This window comes from Oncorhynchus gorbuscha, linkage group LG17 (genome assembly GCF_021184085.1).
Source record: "Oncorhynchus gorbuscha isolate QuinsamMale2020 ecotype Even-year linkage group LG17, OgorEven_v1.0, whole genome shotgun sequence".
Taxonomy (NCBI): domain Eukaryota; kingdom Metazoa; phylum Chordata; class Actinopteri; order Salmoniformes; family Salmonidae; genus Oncorhynchus; species Oncorhynchus gorbuscha.
The window spans coordinates 48,364,661-48,383,440 of record NC_060189.1 but is presented as its reverse complement, the minus strand read 5'-3'; the positions used below and the strand labels follow the sequence as shown (position 1 = coordinate 48,383,440).

Genomic DNA, 18,780 nt, shown 5'->3' with positions numbered 1-18,780 from the left:
GCTCCAGAGTTCCTCTGTGGAGATGGGAGAACCTTCAACAAGGAGAACCACCTCTGCCGCATTCCACCAATCAGACCTTTATGGTAGTGGCTAGACGGAAGCCACTCCTCAGCAAAAGGCACATGACAGCCTGCTTGGAGTTTGCCAAAAGGCACCTACAAGATTCTCTGGTCTGATGAAAACAAGATTGAACTCTTTAGCCTGAATGCCAAGCGTCACGTCTGGAGAAAACCTGGTACCATCCCTATGGTGAAGCATGGTCTGTGGCAGCATCATGCTGTGGGGATGTTTTTCAGTGGCAGGGACTGGGGGACTAGTCAGGATCGAGGGAAAGATGAACAGAGCAAAGTACAGAGAGATCCTTGATGAAAACCTGCTCCAGAGCGCTCAGGACCTCAGACTGGGCGAAGGTTCACCTTCCAACAGGACAACGACCCTGAGCACAAAGCCAAGACAATGCAAGAGTGGCTTCGGGACAAGTCTCTGAATGTCCTTGAGTGGCACAGCCAGAGCCCGGACTTGAACCCGATCGAATACTTTCCGAATGCACTGTACGGGTGGTCCTGGTAACTGAACCCATTATGCTGGCGTTCTCCACCGACTACAAAGGACTACAAACTTTTTTTTTTCATAATCTCATACTCAGTTATGATAGGAGTTGATGGGACCCAATCAGTCGTTGAGACAAAGCGGAGTAATCCAAGTTGATCGTGCTCAGGGCACGAAGGTAGGCTACACAGTATGACGTCACCTGTCTGTCATATCGATACACCACACATTATAACCTGTCCAGTCGAAACACCACATTGCAGCCCCCCCAGGCAATAGTGTAACGTCACGTGTGGCTTGCTCCGGCCTCAGCTAGCGTCATACAAACACACCTCCACATGGAAACACTGTGGCTGTGTACCAAATGCATAATATAGGGAATTGTGGGCCATTTAGGACTCATCCTCAGCCAGCATCACACACACCTCCGTAGGAGAACAGTAGCAGGCTGTTGCGGAGTAGTAGTAGCTAGCTAGAGAATCCCCTGTTCTTTTCCTCCATCCTGGCTTGTACCTGCTCTTTTACCCCCCCCCCCCCCCCCGGGTTAAAAGTATAGCATCACACAAAGTCACAACCCCCTCAGCTCCTCCCTCTCCGCTCCCCCAGTGCCGTGGCCTTTGGGCGGGTGATGGATTGTCCCCCTCACCTGGGGGAGGAAGGGGAGAGTGACGTCTCTCTCTGTTCTGAGTGTAGTGACGCCATGCTGGGGCCACACAGGGGGCCCCTCAAAAGGCCTCAGTTGACCCAGAGCCCAGACCGTGGCAGTATCGCAGACGGAAACTGTCGCTGGATGTGATCCCCTTGGAGTGTTTTGAGCCCCTTTAAGAGACGTTTAGCGGTTATTTGCTTTGTTCTTTTTAAATGGGGGTTTCGTATGAATGACTCAGAGCATCGCTGGCCATTTGAAAATCAAAACACTTTCTCTTGTTATAGCCGCTAAATCCCTTGTCTTGGGCTGCTCTAATAGCACTCCCATGGATCATGGGACAATGTGAATTAATGCTCGGTTGGGTAATTACTTTTGTGGCTAAGGTGATTATGAGATAAACTTAGGTGAAAATGGAAAATGATATAAAAGGGGCAATTAAACCGGTTTCTAAATTCTAAAAAGGAGAATGTGTATTTTTAAATGTGTGTTTTAAAATGTGTTTAAAAAAGTAATGTTTCTGTTGAATAACAGACCAGTACTTAAAGAGCCACAAGGCTGTTTGAAGAGCCAAAGTTGAATATGCATTATCCTTCCCCCCTAGTTTAAATAATACATGGCATTGGTACAATATAACTTTGCAATATAGTTAAACTATACAATCTAGTTCACAGTGTCCGTGTGCAGGCCAATAATTTATTTAATTCACAAAACCTACCACAACTCAGATGCAGATGCGGGAGGCGGATTGTACAGTTCTCAGATGATTTATTAGAAACACGGGGCAGGCAGAGGTTTGTGATCAGGTCAGAGTCAGGCAGGTACAGGACTGCAGGCAGGCTCGGGTTCGGGGCAGGTAGAGGTTTGTGATCAGGTCAGAGTCAGGCAGGTACAGGACTGCAGGCAGGCTCGGGTTCGGGGCAGGTAGAGGTTTGTGATCAGGTCAGTCAGGCAGGTACAGGACAGCAGGCAGGCTCGGGTTCGGGGCAGGTAGAGGTTTGTGATCAGGTCAGAGTCAGGTAGGTACAGGACTGCAGGCAGGCTCGTGGTCAGGGCAGGCAGAAAAAACTAGCAAACAGAACTAGAGAAACAGGAAGGCGGGAAAGAATGCTGGTAAGACCTGACAAGATTAACTGGCAACAGACAAACAGAGAACACAGGTATAAATACACGGCATAATGGGAAGATGAGCGACACCTGGAGGGGGGTGGAGACAAGCACAAAGACAGGTGAAACAGATCATGATGTGACAAAACCTAGAAAGGCTGAGACGTAATGACATGTTGATGATTCATGACTATAAGTACAACTGTAAGCAAGTTTATTAATATTAATTAGTTATGTGATTCATTATTCAAGTAACTCAACAAGGGCTATTAACTTAGATTGCCATCTGGTCATTTCTCTTCCTTAAAAATGTTTCCAAACTCACGGACCTGAATTTTTGAGAAAGAGAACACATATTTCAACTGGAAAGGATAGAGGTCAACACAAACACAAAACTACACAAAGACAAATCGCATCAGTCCTCTCAACTGTCAATCAACTCTCGGGTGGCATAGGGTCCACTTCCTGTTAACAAACTATTTGGATGATCCGTGTACAATCAGATGAGTCGATCCTCAGTATCCCGTGTGTGTATTTGTGCCCTCTGACAGTCCATTCGATTGATTCATGCGTACCCCCATTAACCATTAACCGAACAGCCATTGCGTGCCAAGGGGAGACAGACAACGAGAGAATTCCATTCCTCCACAGTAGATCCATCCAGGTCCAGGCACCCTCTATTGTTATGGATCCAAAATGACGGCTGGTGTCAGGATGCTGGGTTTAGTCATTAACCAGGTACATGACACTGGGGCAGGGGAGCCAGTTTCCTGGGCTGCTCTGGGGGGGTGATAGATCACACGGTCCTCAGGACGAGGTGGTTAACCGTTAACCGTGTCACCGCCGGGGGCCTTCATCTCGTCCCGTAGACAGATAGACAGGGATCCCTGATCCCTCCATCACCATCCCTCCTCCTCTTTATTTGTTCATCCCTCTTTCATTCACCACAGAGGACAGTTGTGTCCCCCGACACGTGATTGATAAGGAGAAACTGATAGGTGGATCTGACAGCTGACGAACGTGCTGTTTCCTGTTACTCTACATGGCTGAAGAATTGATGGACTCGTCGTTCTCACTGGATGGAGGCACACACACCAAGGGAAAACAACAGAGCGAGCTTTTATTTAACTAGGCAAGTAGTTAAGAACAAATTCTTATTTACAATGACGACCCACCAGGGAACAGTGCCTTGTTCAGGAGCAGAATGACAGATTTTTACCTTGTCAGCTCGGGGATACGATCCAGCAACCTTTCGGTTCCTGGCCCAACACTCAAACCACTAGGCTACCTGCCACACCGTTGTTTTATGATTGTTAAGAAGTTGTCACCATGTCATTTATATATGTAACAATAAATGTTATCATATAGTTTTAAGAGTACCACAATATACCTCTTTTAGACATGGCTTTGAGTGGATGTGTTATTTTACAAGCGATACATTTGTATTTTATGATAATCTCCACATAGCAAAAGCACACATACTCCTATGAATGACAACCCCCACTCTCACTGCAAAGTCTGTGTACACAAGACAACCACTTTATTGACAACAGCTTGCATTGTTTTTAAAAAACTTTTCTCAGACTTTTTTCAAATGAGATTTTCTTTGTTTTGAATTTTACCCCCTTTTTCACCCCAATTTCATAGTATCCAATTGTTGTTAGTAGTTACTATCTTGTCTCATCGCTACAACTCCCATACGGGCTCGGGAGAGACGAAGGCTGAAAGTCATGCGTCCTCCGATACACAACCCAACCAAGCCACACTGCTTCTTAACACAGCGCGCATCCAACCCGGAAGCCAGTCGCACCAATGTGTCGGAGTAAACGCTGCGCCCCTAGTGACCTGGTTTAACGTGCACTGCGCCCAGCCCACCACAGGAGTCACTAGTGCACGACGAGACAAGGATATCCCTACCGGCCAAACCCTCCCTAACCCGGACGACGCTAGGCCAATTGTGTGTCGCCCCATGGACCTCCCGGTCGTGGCCGACTGCGACAGAGCCTGGGCTCGAACCCAGAGTCTCTGGTGGCACAGCTAGCACTGCAATGCAGTGCCTTTACCATTGTGCCACCCGGGAGGCCTGTTTTTTTTAACTTAAATTTTTAAAATATATTTTTAGCACTTTTTCTCCCCAATTTTGCGGTATCTAATTAGTAGTTTACAGTCTTGTCTCATCGCTGCAATTCCCGTACGGACTCGAGAGAGGCACAGATCAAGAGCCGTGTGTCCTCCGAAACACAACCCAACCAAGTCACACTGCTTCTTGACACAATGCCCACTTAAATTAGGTGGGATTTCCTAGTACAACCTCATTTGAGCATTACGGCTCCATCCCTCCAGTATAGTTTAAAAGGGGTCATGTTCCCAGCTGTAGCCTCGGTCACTTTCTGCTGTCCCACACTATAAAGTCTGCAACTAGAACTCTATGGTGGCTTTAACCGCTCTATCCGGCTCCATAATGGCCGCCGCTTGTGGGACCAGATAGACTGAAGAGCTTTCAAGTCGTCTGAACAGCAACACTCCTCTCATTGTTGGCTATAGTAGCCCTACATCAAACCTGCTCGTTATTTTCAACAAGGGAGGAAACGTGAAGTACACAGAGATGACGAAGCGGGGGCTACAAAGTGACTGAAGTTCAAATAATATCTGAACCTTGTGGTTATGCTATGCACGCTATATCGACAGGCCACCCATCTCTATAGGCAGAGAGCCTGTCAGACTGTCAGTGGAGATAAAAGTAGTTATTATGAACACAGAAAATACTGGTGCAGAGCCTGTGGTCTAGCGGTAGCGTATATACTGTACATTCCTCCCCACTGGAGACAAGGGTTCAGTCCCCATGTCGGCCCCTTCCTGCTGTGTCTCCCCTCTGCCTCTGTACACTTTTGGGATTTGCGTAATTCTGCTATGAAGTAATTACACCATACGTCAAATAGTGTTGTGTGAGATATACGGTGTGACGATGACATGGTCTTCAAACGTGGTTCGTGATAAATAGGAACCGTCCCCGAGCCTCACTGAATCAGAACGGGAAAACGGTGTGTTGATATCACCATCCATATCTGAACGACCACCTATTTATAGTTTCCAAGTGTTTTACACCATTTACGTAAAAGCCCAAGTTCTAGGTAATGTGACAGTGATTTGACGAGGTCCCTCAGGCAAGGGTTAAACTAACACACAATGGCTGTTAGCAGTATTAATATGCAAATGAATGCAACTCACCAGCCTGTTGTCATACCTACACCACTGAAAGCTGGCCCAAAATAAGTTCCACTGGGGAAAAAATCCACACAAGAGCCATACTTGATAAGACATACTCTGTTACCATGGCAGCATCGACAGTATGGCTCATGCTAAAAATGCAGAGGTCTGTATAATCATTGTCATTGTGTACATGGATTTTGCTACCAGACCCATGTATCGTTCTCATCAATGGGATAGAAGAAATCTGGTTTCAACCAGTCGTAATTAGGGAGCTTTCAATATTGGCAGAATAATCTAATTATTCTTCGTGCAGAAGGACTCATCCATGGTCCCTTACAAACTCATTTTTACAACTGATGAACAATGCATTTTGCACAGTTGCTGTGACATAATGGAGAGTTTTTCTGCACAAGAATTAGAACACTTGCGTTGTGGAGAGAACAAGGGCCCGAGTAAGAAATTTTGTGCAGACAAACTCTCCATTGCGTCACAAATATCAGTTGTATCACAACAGTTGTGTCTAATGCATTGTACATCAGTTACAACCCGGGGGGTGGGGGGGGGCTATGTTGTAGACAAGATGTTTCCTTTTATTGGAAGTTGTAGTGGAGATACACGTACCTTCATTAAAACTGTTCTATTGATCTTTCAACTTGTTGGATCGTCTGTATACACTGTTACATTGATCTGTTAGACTCTCTCTGATCATATAAATAATAATGTAGAAGTCAATGATCTCTATCTGGAATCTTGGATCTTGTTGGAGCTTCTCTATACACCACGGTCCATGTGGTATCATCATGCCTGGTCTACATCAGTATGCATAGAATGCTCCTGTCATTATGAAGCCTTTCACCTGCAATTTATTACATTTCATTCACTTACTGTGTTTAATTGGCACTTGAAGTAATACATTAGTACCAACCAGTGATCCCTTTGACCTTTTGTCATTTTGTTGTTTTTGTCCTCCATTTTCCCATTGTCTAAGTGACACAATAACGGACGTAAACTCGTTTGACTTTCTGATGAACGTGCCAAACGTTGAAAAGTTTGGCTCGCTTTCTCAGTCAGACCTTTCTTTGAGTGGTTCGATCCTATATAACTGTGAAAATGTTGTCAATCTATTGAAGTCAACTACCTCTCTCCACAATTCCCTGACCACTGCTGCCACAGCAACATTTTTCATACTTTGAATCTCTCTCTCTCTCTCTCTCTCTCTCTCTCTCTCTCTCTCTCTCTCTCTCTCTCTCTCTCTCTCTCTCTCTCTCTCTCTCTCTCTCATAGGGCTCTAGTGAAGGGCTCTAGTGGGCTCTAGTGAAAAGTAGTGCTCGAAATGTGAAATAGGGTGCCATTTTGGACTAAACGTTCGTATATCATAATATGTCCATTGTCCAATATTTCCTATTCACTTAAGAGTGAGCAGCTGTACCCAATCATTTTGAAAATGGAGCTGTTCTTAGTTTAATCTAATTTATGAGGTACTATCACGATCACGATTAGTTCTTCCAGTAGTTTGTGTTGACACTGTTATTATTTGTACACTACTGCTGCCCTCTGCTGTCCAGAAACATCACCCGCAGGTTGGATGTTTTCTCTCTTTTCTGTATATTATTCTGCCATCTTAAAGGACAATTCCACCCAAAAACTATTTTTTTGGTGTTTCTTTGATTCGTCCAAAATGTTTTTCTTGTCAGAAATCAAGTTTTCAAGATATGTAACTTTCAAAATACAGAAATCATCCCCTTATGATACATTTTGCATCAACTAATGGAAAAATGCAGCACCATATGATGATTTCTGTATTTTGAAAGTTACATATCTTGAAAACTTGATTTTTGACAAGCAAAACATTTTGGGACTATGTCAATAATAGACTAATTAAACAAATACCAAAATATTATTTTTGGGTGGAGTTTTCCTTTAATATAATATCCAGTGGTGTTAAGTACTTACGTAAAAATACTATAAAATACTTGAAAGTACTATTTAAGTCGTTTTTTGGGGTCTCTCTGCTTGCCTTTACTACTTATATTTTAGACTACTTTTACTTCAGTACATTACTTAATGTACTTTTTACTCAATACATTTTCCCTGACACCCAAAATACTAGTTACATTTTGGATGCCTAGCAGGACAGGAAAATGGTCCTATTCACACATCAAGTTAACATCTCTGGTCATCCCTACTGCCTCTGATCTGGTCGGACTCACTAACACACATTCTTTATTTGTAAATGATGTCTGAGTGTTGTTGTGTGCCCCTGGCTATCTGTAAATAAACGCCATCTGGTTTGCTTAATATAAAGAATTTGAAATGATTTATGATTTTACTTTTGGCACTTAAGTGTATTTAATACCAAATACTTTTACACTTTTACTCAAGTAGTATTTTACTGGGTGACTTTCACTTTTACTTGAGTCTTTTCTTTCTAAGGTATCTTTACTTTTACTCAAGTATGACAATTTGGTACATTTCCACACTGGTAATATCTGAATAAAAAACATGTGGTTTCATTGATGCCCCCTGGAAATTAAATGCAGTATACTGTATGTGATATAGATTAATTGAACCATGGTAGTGTACAGTGCCTTGCAAAAGTATTCATCCCCCTTGGCGGTTTTCCTATTTTGTTGCATTACAACCTGTAATTTAAGTAGATTTTTATTTGGATTTCATGTAATGGACTTACATAAAATAGTCCAAATTAGTGAAGTGAAATTTTTATTTTTTATTTAAACATAAATATATATTTTTAAACCTGAAAAGTGGTGCGTGTTCACCTCCTTTATTATGAAGCCCGAAAATAAGATCTGGTGCATTAGGTAAATAAAGTCCACCTGTGTACAATCTAAGTGTCACATGTATATACACACATGTACACACATGTATATATATATATCTCAGTATATACACACCTTTTCCGAAAGGCCCCATAGTCTGCAACACCAGTAAGCAAGGGGCACCACCAAACAAGCAGCACCATGAAGACCAAGGAGCTCTCCAAACAGGTCAGGGACAAAGTTGTGGAGAAGTACAGATTAGGTTTATAAAAAAATATCCGACACTTTGAACATCCCACGGAGCACCATTAAATCCATTATTAAAAAATGGAAAGAATATGGCACCACAACAAACCTGCCAAGAGAGGGCCGCCCACCAAAACTCAAGGACCAGGCAAGGAGGGCATTATTAAGAAGAGACCAAAGATAACCCTGAAAGAGCTGCAAATCTCCACAGCGGAGATTAGGGTATCTGTCCATAGGATAACTTTAAGCCACAGAGCTGGGCTTTACGGAAGAGTGGCCAGAACAAAAGCCATTGCTTAAAGAAAAAAATGATGAAACACATTTGTGTTCGCCAAAAGGCATGTGGGAGACTCCCCAAACATATGGAAGAAGGTACTCTGGCCAGATGGGACTAAAATGTAGCTTTTTGACCATCAAGGAAAATGCTATGTCTGGCACAAACCAAATACACAAACCAAACACCGCATCACCCCGAGAACATCATCCCCATCATGCCGTGGGGATGTTTTTCATCGGCGGGGACTGGGAAACTGGTCAGAATTGAAGGAATGATGGATGGCACTAAATAAAGGGAAATTCTTGAGAATTTGAGACTGGGACAGAGGTTCATCTTCCAGCAGGACAATGTCCCTAAGCATACTGCTAAAGCAACACTCAATTTGTTTAAGAGGAAACATTTAAATGTCTTGGAATGGCCTAGTCAAAGCCCAGACATCAATCCAATTGAGAATCTGTGGTATGACTTAAAGATTGTTGTACACCAGCAGAACCCAATCCAACTTGAGGGAGCTGGAGCAGGTTTGCTTTGAAGAATGGACAAAAATCCCAGTGGCTAGATGTGCCAAGCTTAGAGACATACCCCAAGAGACTTGCAGCTGTAATTGCTGCAAAATGTGTCTCTACAAAGTATTGACTTTGGGGGGGGTGAATAGTTATGCTTGCTCAAGTTTTCAGTTTTATGTCTTATTTCATGTTTGTTTCACAATAAAAAAAATATTTAGCATCTTCATGTTGTGTAAATCAAATTATACAACCCCCCCCCAAAAAAAATCTATTTTAATTCCAGGTTGTAAGGCAACAAAATAGGTAAAATGCCAAGGGGGATCAATACTTTCGCAAGGAACTGTGTGTGTGTGTGTTTTTTTTTACACAAGTCTATTGTCTTCATGTTGGTAATGACACAGTCACACAGCCCAATATGATCGAAAAGAGATTCTTCGCTGAGGTCACCACTGCATTTGGGAGCAATAATAGTATGCTGAATACTAGTTCCGTCTCAGATGGTACCTTTTCCTATTCCTCATGGGCTCTGGACCAAAAGTAGTACGCTATGTAGGGAATAAGGTGCCATTTGGGGCGTGGACACTGTCTCTGAAATGTTCTGTGCCCTTTTCCGGATCTGCGTGTATCTTATTATCTGTACTGTACTGTATTGTCTGTGACATGCACTGGCATCATTCAACGTCCTCTGTCATTCAAGGTCTTTTGAATCACATGCATTTCCTTGCCGAGGTACAAAGAAAAGGCTAGACGAGAGGTTGACTCCAAATCTCACTCTTGACATTTTTCCTTCCTCCATTCTCACGGCTAACCAGCATTAAAATACACTCTTGGGAAGAGAACAAAAACGACTTTATTGTGTTGAAATGTCAAGCGTGTGTTATGGCATATATTATTTATTATTATGGTTGCTATGCAAACGGATGTTAATAATATCTACACCAGCGGAGGGTGTTTGCTCAATGATGAAAGCAGACCAAAGCACAGCGTGTCTCAATCAGCCAGTCAAGAGACAATAAAGGTTCACAGCCCGACTATTACACAGCAGCCAATGGGGCCGTCACTTCTAATAAAAATAAAAACGGAATGAAAGGAACGGGATGGGGGGGGGGAAGTGTCTGATCTAAATCTGTCACAGTACTTTGACGTCATCGTCATGGAACTTTGGTACAGTATCATCTTAATTTAATCCAAGCAATTAAGGTTTTATTCTGACACCAACAAGGATGTGGTACGGAATGGCACGTTGCATTGAACAACAAAAGAGCTGATTGGCTGACACTGCCATTCCATAATGACTGCGGTGGCTACTGCTAGCTAGCATGAGGACAAAAAAAGGACCCTTTTCTGGAAAAACTAGCAGTATTTCAATCTTCTCGATGTATCAGTTTGAATAAAGGTACAATTTGGATTACAGTGGCCTATCCCATCCCTGCTTTGATCTCGCGCCGGCTCCACAGTTTCTTAATCTAACCATGATGGCGTTCCGACCACAGTACAGCTCAGTGTAAACAAGCGTAACGGTACGGTCAGAATCTTCTGGGCAATTGCCACTTGAACACCACCAGGATTCTCTTCTTGGATGCATCCCCAAATGCCACCCTATTCCATACATAGTGCATAGGACATTTTTGAGAAATATAGTGTTCGATTTGTATCGGGACATACAATATACCATTAAAATCCCCTAAAGTATGTATTTTTGAGTGCACAAGATAATATTAATTGCTGCACAGCGTGGCAAAATGTTTTGCAATGTTTCGGCCCATTTGCTTCCATTTCATTCCTGAATAGGACCGATCTCTGAAGGGCTCCAGGTGGTGTTTTTGACTGTCAACCTCATATTCAAATTCTCCAGCACCAAACCAGTGTCTCTTATGTGGAAACAGAGTCTTTCTATGATCTGTTGTTATAAAGAAAGGTACTAAAAAAATGCTTCTCTGTGACATCACAAGGTAGGATTTAAAAAAAAACGTGATTTTCAAACCCTTCATCCAGTTTCTAGCCCAAGGGAGGATCTTTTCTTGCTCACAGTCACAGCAAGTCTCATTAATTGAGAATCCATTTTTAAAATGTTAACTTTTGAAGATGTCATCAGGTAGAACTTTTTAAAACTTATTATTTTTTTTTTTTTACAAAACAGAAATGCACCGTTTTCACATATTGACACTGGTATTGTACTGGATATAATGAAAAGTGGTGGTGTTGCCCTTTAATGTGGAGAATTATGGAGTGCAGTCTTCTCATTTGGCCACAAGGTGGTACTTTATCCCCCCTAATCAAAACATCAGACTGTACACTGACAGGCAGGACCTGCAGTATCATCCATGCATTGTATTGCACACTGTGTCCTGGCTGAACCTGTATTGGGAACATTAAACACCAGGGCTGCATTCACTATGCACCACATGGAATAAAACAGACTGAAACAGGAAGGGACTACCTGAGTAACGCTTGTTTACATGACATTACACTAATGTACACTATTGAATGCCACCCAGCATTAGAGTTGTTGTTTTTTTTATATCTAAAGGAAAATTATAGTAATAATGAGGGTAGCAGAGGATTAATCCTTGAGAATTTCCTCTATCTTGATAGACAATTGGATTGGGCTTGTAGATAACAAAAAACATGTGTAGGCTATATTGAAATAGTTTAACTTCTCCATTGCCCTTTGCTTTTACAGATTCCTGTCTGTCACCCTCCCTAACCATGTAGCAATTTGCTAATGGGCCACTTGCACACAGTGACAGACAGGCAGATACACACGCATGCACAACACACACATACACACATACACTAGGCACCCGGTCGAAAAGTTTGAGAATTTTGCAAAGGTGAGAACACCTTTTCCTGCAATCTAGAGCCATAATCATTATTCTATTTTTTGTTATCAGGACATCTGAGGGGGCACGTCGCCCTGTGTCCCCTATGAGCATGACACCTCTGCACACACACACACACACACACACACACACACACACACACACACACACACACACACACACACACACACACACACACACACACACACACACACACACACACACACACACACACACACACACACACACACACACACACACACACACACACACACACACACACACACACACACACACACACACACACACACACACACACACACACACACACACACATACACTCCTAATTTTTATAGTGGATTAGCCTGGGATGTTACCTACCCGTTTATACGGGCACTTATTTTTATTGACAAGAGAATCTCATTGATTGATGCATTTATTACTGAATGATTGGTTGGAAATAAAGTGTGGAACCCATTATAGATGACATGACAGGTGGTCATTATCACTGGTACATGCAGTTGCAGTAACTAGCCCTACTTGGACATGATTTTTTTTTTAAATATTCGTTTGTAGAAATGTTCTCTGTTACGCATGCATTCATCTGAAGGCCTCGTTCTCCAGGGAACGATCCAGTGTTTTTCTGTCCTGTGCTCACAGGAATGAAAGCTCCTTGGGAATCACACAGGTAGAGGGATGCCTTTCATCTTCTAGATTTCGGCCGGGAGAAATCTTTATTGGAGCTCGAACAGCCTTATCTTCTCTCCTTCGCTCTCCCTGTGCGCCCTCCCGCTCTAGAGCAAGCCTACTGTATTTCTGCTGCAGAGTGGGGCGTGTGACGTCAACGAATGCTGGAGCGGCTCCTTGGCTCGAGCGAGAAATGGGGAGAAAATTCCGAGGTGAGAAGCGCTTTTTACCGTACATAATGTTTTTTGGGGGGTGGATGACAGTGCTTAGTGTTTGTGTGTATGTATCAGTCGAACAATGCCGTTGACACCACGTACGAGGGAATGGCTGAAAATAACTCCAAATTAGAGCAAGCAGGCAGGACACCAGTGATGTGCCTGTGTACTGTCGAAAATGGTAGGCAGGAAAATCAGGGCATGCTGCTAGTGCTACGCTACTACCCGCGCCGGACACTTGCCGCCGTCTGCACGTTGTCATCCGTATCGACACGACTGCATTGATATTTTTCAATGTTATGTTATTGAATAAAACGTGTCGTTTTTCTCCGCTCATTCAAATCGATGAATGATAGGTTTACAGTCAAGCCGCATGTTCCTGCGGCGGTAGGCTACCTTATGCAACTTGTCTTTGGGTCTTCATACCCAATCGAAGACGGACTAACAGTCCGTGCGATTGTTGCTATCAATGTGTGTAGCCATTCATTGCACGTGTGTAATTGTCGCTTAATCAATCCGTTGTCAATCGAATCATTCGAAATCCATAATGTCACGACACCGGCCTAATTTGCTACTCATAGGCTACGTGACGGTTAGTGAAGATCTGGCCCATGCCCGTCATAACATGATATCAACCATTCGGTGGAATCATGTTCCAGCTGATAAACGTGTAATGTGGCCTATGTGTTTGTTGCATATAATAAGAGCTTTTATTGGAAGCTTTTAACAGTCAAGAAACACTTTCTCATTCCAGTATATCCATGTGTTTTTATTCCCGAGAAATGACATTTATTTGGGCAGAATGTCCAAACATCAAAGCAATATGATTAGGGACTATCTGATAATACATCATATCATCATTCACTTTAAATATGTATTTATATTTGAAAGGGCCCACTACTCAGCTATGAGCCTCATAGTACCGCCAGCTGTCTCACTAAATATACTTGAGCTCAAGGGGAAGGTCTCAAAGGAAATCACGACTTGGCATTATGCACTGCTCCTGCTTGGCCACTTAGAAAACTTCCCAGGATCTGCCCCAACTGCTCTTGAAGCCAAAGCAGCACTTTGCCTAGAGTGACAGACAGGCTACTCTAGTGTGGGGAATTGTGCTCTGTGTGACCCGTGGGAAATACTAATTTACAGTTCGTGTGTGACTGGCGGACTACTGTGGGAAATACTGCCTCGCTGTTGCTGTGCCCTTGCTGCTGTTGGGCATCCATCAGATGTGACTGAAGTCAAGCTTTAAAGATGTCCTCCAGTCATTTTTTTCTTTGTTGAGCTTTTCCTGTTCAAAAGTGACATCCCAAGTATAAATACAGGAAAGTACACTCTAAAGCATAACTGCGGGGAAGTACAAGTGCTATAGCACCCCCTGTACCCTCAGCACCCCTACTTCCCACTGCTACGCTTTAGTGAGTGTACTTTACAATATTTACTCGATTTTTATTCCTTTACATTTATTTTTACAAAAGTAGTGCCCCGGGGCTTTACTAGTCCTGTATTAGCAGGCCGATATTAGGGGAAACAAGTAAGATTGCACATATTATTTACTTTTAGGCCTAAATACAAGATGAAATTGCATACATGTTGTGTCCTGTGGAATGTTGTCCCGCTTCTCTTCAGTGGATGTGCGAAGTTGCTGGATATTGGCGGGAACTGGAACACTCTGTCGTACACATCGATCCAGAGCATCCCAGACATGCTCAATGGATGACATGTCTGGTGAGTTTGCTGGCCATGGAAGAACTGGGACATTTTCAGCTTCCTGGAATTGTGTACAGATCCTTGCGACGTGGCTGTGCAATATCATGGTGAAACATGAGGTGATGGCGGCAGATGAATGGCACGACAATGGGCCTCAGGATCTTGTCAAGGTGCATTCAAATTGCCATCAATAAAATGCAATTGTTTGTCTGTAGCTTATGCTTGCCCATACCATAACCCCACCGCCGCCACGGGGCACACTGTTCACAACATTGACATCAGCAAACCGCTCACCCACACGACGCCATGCACGCTCTCTGCCATCTGTTCGGTACAGTTGAAACCTAGATTCAGCTGAGAAGAGCACACTTCTCCTGCATGCCAGTGGTACATCGAAGGTGAGCATTTTCCCACTGAAGTTGGTTATGACGCCGTACTGCAGTCAGGTCGAGACCCTGGTGAGGACGACGACGAGTTTGCAGAGGACCTTCCCTGAGATGGTTTCTAACAGTTTGTGGAGAAATTCTTTAGTTGTGCAAACCCACAGTTTCATCAGCTGTCAGCGTGGCTGGTCTCAGACGATCCCACGGGTGAAGAAGCCAGATGTGGAGATCTTGGGCTGGCGTGGTTACACGTGGTCTGCGGTTGTGAGGCCGGTTGGACGTAGAGACAGATTCTCTAAAACGATGTGGCTTATTGTAGAGAATTGTACATTCAATTGTCTGGCAACAGTTCTGGTGGACATTCCTGCAGTCAGCATGCCAATTGCATGCTACCTCAACTTTAGACATTTCTGGCATTGTGTGATAACTGCACATTTTAGTGGCATTTTATTGTCCCCAGCACAAGGTGCACCTTGTGTAATGATCATGCTGTTTAATCAACTTCTTGATATGCTACACCTGTCAGGTGGATGGATTATCTTGGCAAAGGAGAAATGCTCACTAAAAGGGATGTAAACAAATTTGTGTACATTTTGAGAGATATAAGCTTTTTGTATGTATGAAACATTTCTGAGATCTTTTATTTGAGCTCATGAAACATGGGACCAACATGTTGCGTTTTTTAATATTTTTGTTTAGCATAAATATATTAAGCTCTGATAAGATTTTTACTTCCCAAACGACCCAGAGGCTTGTCATTTTAGTTTCTTTTGCAGACAATTTTTCCTCAAGCCTAAACCTATTTCTTCTTTTATATTGAAATTCATGGGACATTTTTGTTCACTTTTTACACAGTGACCCAGGTGGAAGACATTCCCAAAACGATTCAAGAAAATCTCCTTGACAATGCTGACCGATGAGCACTGTCTCCGTCAACTACTGCACTCCTTTAACGACTAGTTACCTCAGAGGAATGCGGCATATTCAGTGAAATGTCATTCTCATGCAGAATGTTGACTGTCTGTCACGCTGACAGTTGAGTGTCAAATATTCCTGTGTGTGTCTGTGACAGCGGATCTTCCCATAGTCATTTTGTCTTGTGTAGGTGTCAACTATTCTCTACAGTGACAGCGGAGCGTCCCAATTCCATAGTAATTTTCCACAAGTAGACATACAGTATCGCATCACCTCTGGCAAAACAACATTGATTGTACTCCTCCTGTCCCATAGCGCCACTACACTATCTATGACTGCCTCTATGGAACGGTAACGAGAGCTTGTTTTTGTTTACATTAGAGACCTCAGTTGTCGACTGCCTCTGATCTCCCCATCAATCTTGAACGGAGATTCGATACAGCACAATGTTTACACTCAGTCGGTGGTTTATAAGGTACCAGATCGGACCCCCTTTGTGTCGAGAACGGCCTGAATTATTTGGGGCATGAGAACATTGCTCAATTGGTATCAGGATGGGGCCATGGACTTATGCCAAAGCCTGACTCTGCCATCAGCATGACACGTTATATATTTCAATTTGTTTGAACTCTTTTTCCAATAATAGTGAATTGGATCAATCAGACCTTTGCCGTTGTGTGAATAAAGGCCATCCCCAGTTAGAAGGGGAATATCATCAAATTTGATTTGTCACATGTGCTGAATACAACAGGTCTTACAGTGAAATGCTTACGCCACCTGTGTCCCAAATTGCACCCCATTCCCTATTTGGTGCTCATGGTGCTCAGGTCAAAAGTAGTGCACTTTATAGGGAAATGGGTGCCATTTGGGACGCGGTCATTCTCCCAGCCTTTCTTTGCCTGCTTTTCCTACACTAGCTTTGTCACTTCATTCCCTGCCAAGAGCTGCCCCTTCACCAATCTACCAATTCCCTCCTTAATCAAAGTAACTCTATTTTCCCACTAGTGAGTGGTCTAGTTTGAGTGAGTGAGTCTGAGATCTGTAGTGGTGAATTACTGGGAGGTGGAGAGGAATCCCAATGGGGCAGCAGAAATTCTCCGGCCAGGCTTTGGGAGTCTCGCCACGCATACAGTACTTGGTGACAGCTGTGCAGAGTCAATCACCTGTGATCCAATTGTTCATAATACTTTAAAGCAGTTCTTGACTGAGCTTGCCTGGTGCAATGGAACCAATGAAATAGTCCCTAAAGTGCAAACCCCGCCCATCTGGCCCTCCAGGGTCTGAATCAATTGAAATATTACATCCATCCTTGAAGGATATTTGCACAGACTAATTGGTGTCCCTCTGTCTCCCCTAACATAGGTTACATGTATGGATTGTGGACACACATCAATGCACGTTGCTTTGCCACCCTAAAAATCAATGACCTGTGTTTAGAAATCTCACAGCAGAATGGAAATGCAGTAAGGTTGTATTAATAACCCATTGTATTCAGCACATGTGATAAATACAATTTGATCTAATTACTTTTGACCACTTCGCTATATAGAGAATATGGTGCCATTTTGGTCGCAACCTGAGAGACAGTCTGTGATTTCTTGCTCTGCTCCTGAGGCCATTTTCTCTACAGTTTCCCTCTATAGAAGATTTGCCCTCTATAAAATGAAAAGTCTAAGCCTCATTCTATTTGCAAACACACAAGTCTGTATGTGGACAAGTGTATATAGGGAGGCTATAGGGAAAAGGCTGTGAAATGGTTTTAGCACCCATTCAATCCGGGCTTTGGCAAGGCACTGACAGCTTGACAATAAGGCAGGGCCCTTGGGTTAGATAACATAATAACGGCCTTGATGCCACCGATTTAAAGCAAGCACACACAACCCACTATCACAGATTTTTTTAAATGGACACAAATGACCTATTGGAAATTCATGAAAGGCACACAAAGTATTGGAATATACACTATTTTGCATACAGTCCATCTCAATTATTTACATTTCAGTCATTTAGCAGACGCTCTTATCCAGAACTACTTACAGTAGTGAGTGCATACATTTTCACTTTTTTTCATACTGGTCCCCTGTGGGAATCGAACCTTCAACCCTGGCATTGCAAGTGACGTGCTCTACCAACTGAGCAACACAGGAACAATAACGTATTTAAGATTACTGTTAAGGTTACTGATGACAGAAACGATAGGAGGGAGGTTGGTCAGGGAGGTTGGGTGTGCGAATTAGAGGTCGACCGATTATGATTTAACAATCCCGATACCGATTATTGGAGGACCAAAAAAAAGCCGATACCGATTAATCAGCCCAATTTTTATTAAAATGTTTTTAAAAATGATTTATTTGATTTTTTACAACAATACTTAATTAACACTTTTATTTGATCTTAATATAATACATTTAGTCTCAAACAATGAAACATGTTCAACTTTGTTAAAATAATGCAAAAACACAGTGTTGGAGAAGAAAGTAAAAGTGCGATACGTGCCATGTAAAGAAGCCAACGTTTATGTTCCTTGCTCAGAACATGAGAACATATGAAAGCTGGTGGTTCCTTTTAACACGAGTCTTCAATATTCCCAGTTAAGAAGTGTTAGGTTGTAGGAATTATGACGCGTCGACTATTTCTCTCTCTATATACCATTTGTATTTCATATACCTTTGACTATTGGATGTTCTTATAGGCACTTTAGTATTGCCAGCCTATTCTCGGGAGTTGATA

At 42.9% G+C, this 18,780-nt stretch overlaps 1 protein-coding gene across 3 annotated transcripts in view; it reads left to right on the top strand.

Moving 5' to 3' along the window:
* The first annotated feature begins 12,843 nt into the window (after positions 1 to 12,843).
* LOC124001493 (F-box only protein 41-like) overlaps positions 12,844 to 18,780 on the top strand; it is a 128,838-nt gene continuing 122,901 nt past the window's right edge. For all 3 annotated transcript variants that reach the window (XR_006832795.1, XM_046308307.1, XM_046308306.1), the window contains exon 1: positions 12,844 to 13,042. The gene's annotated coding sequence lies outside the window, so the exon portion shown is untranslated. The remainder of the gene's footprint in view (positions 13,043 to 18,780) is intronic.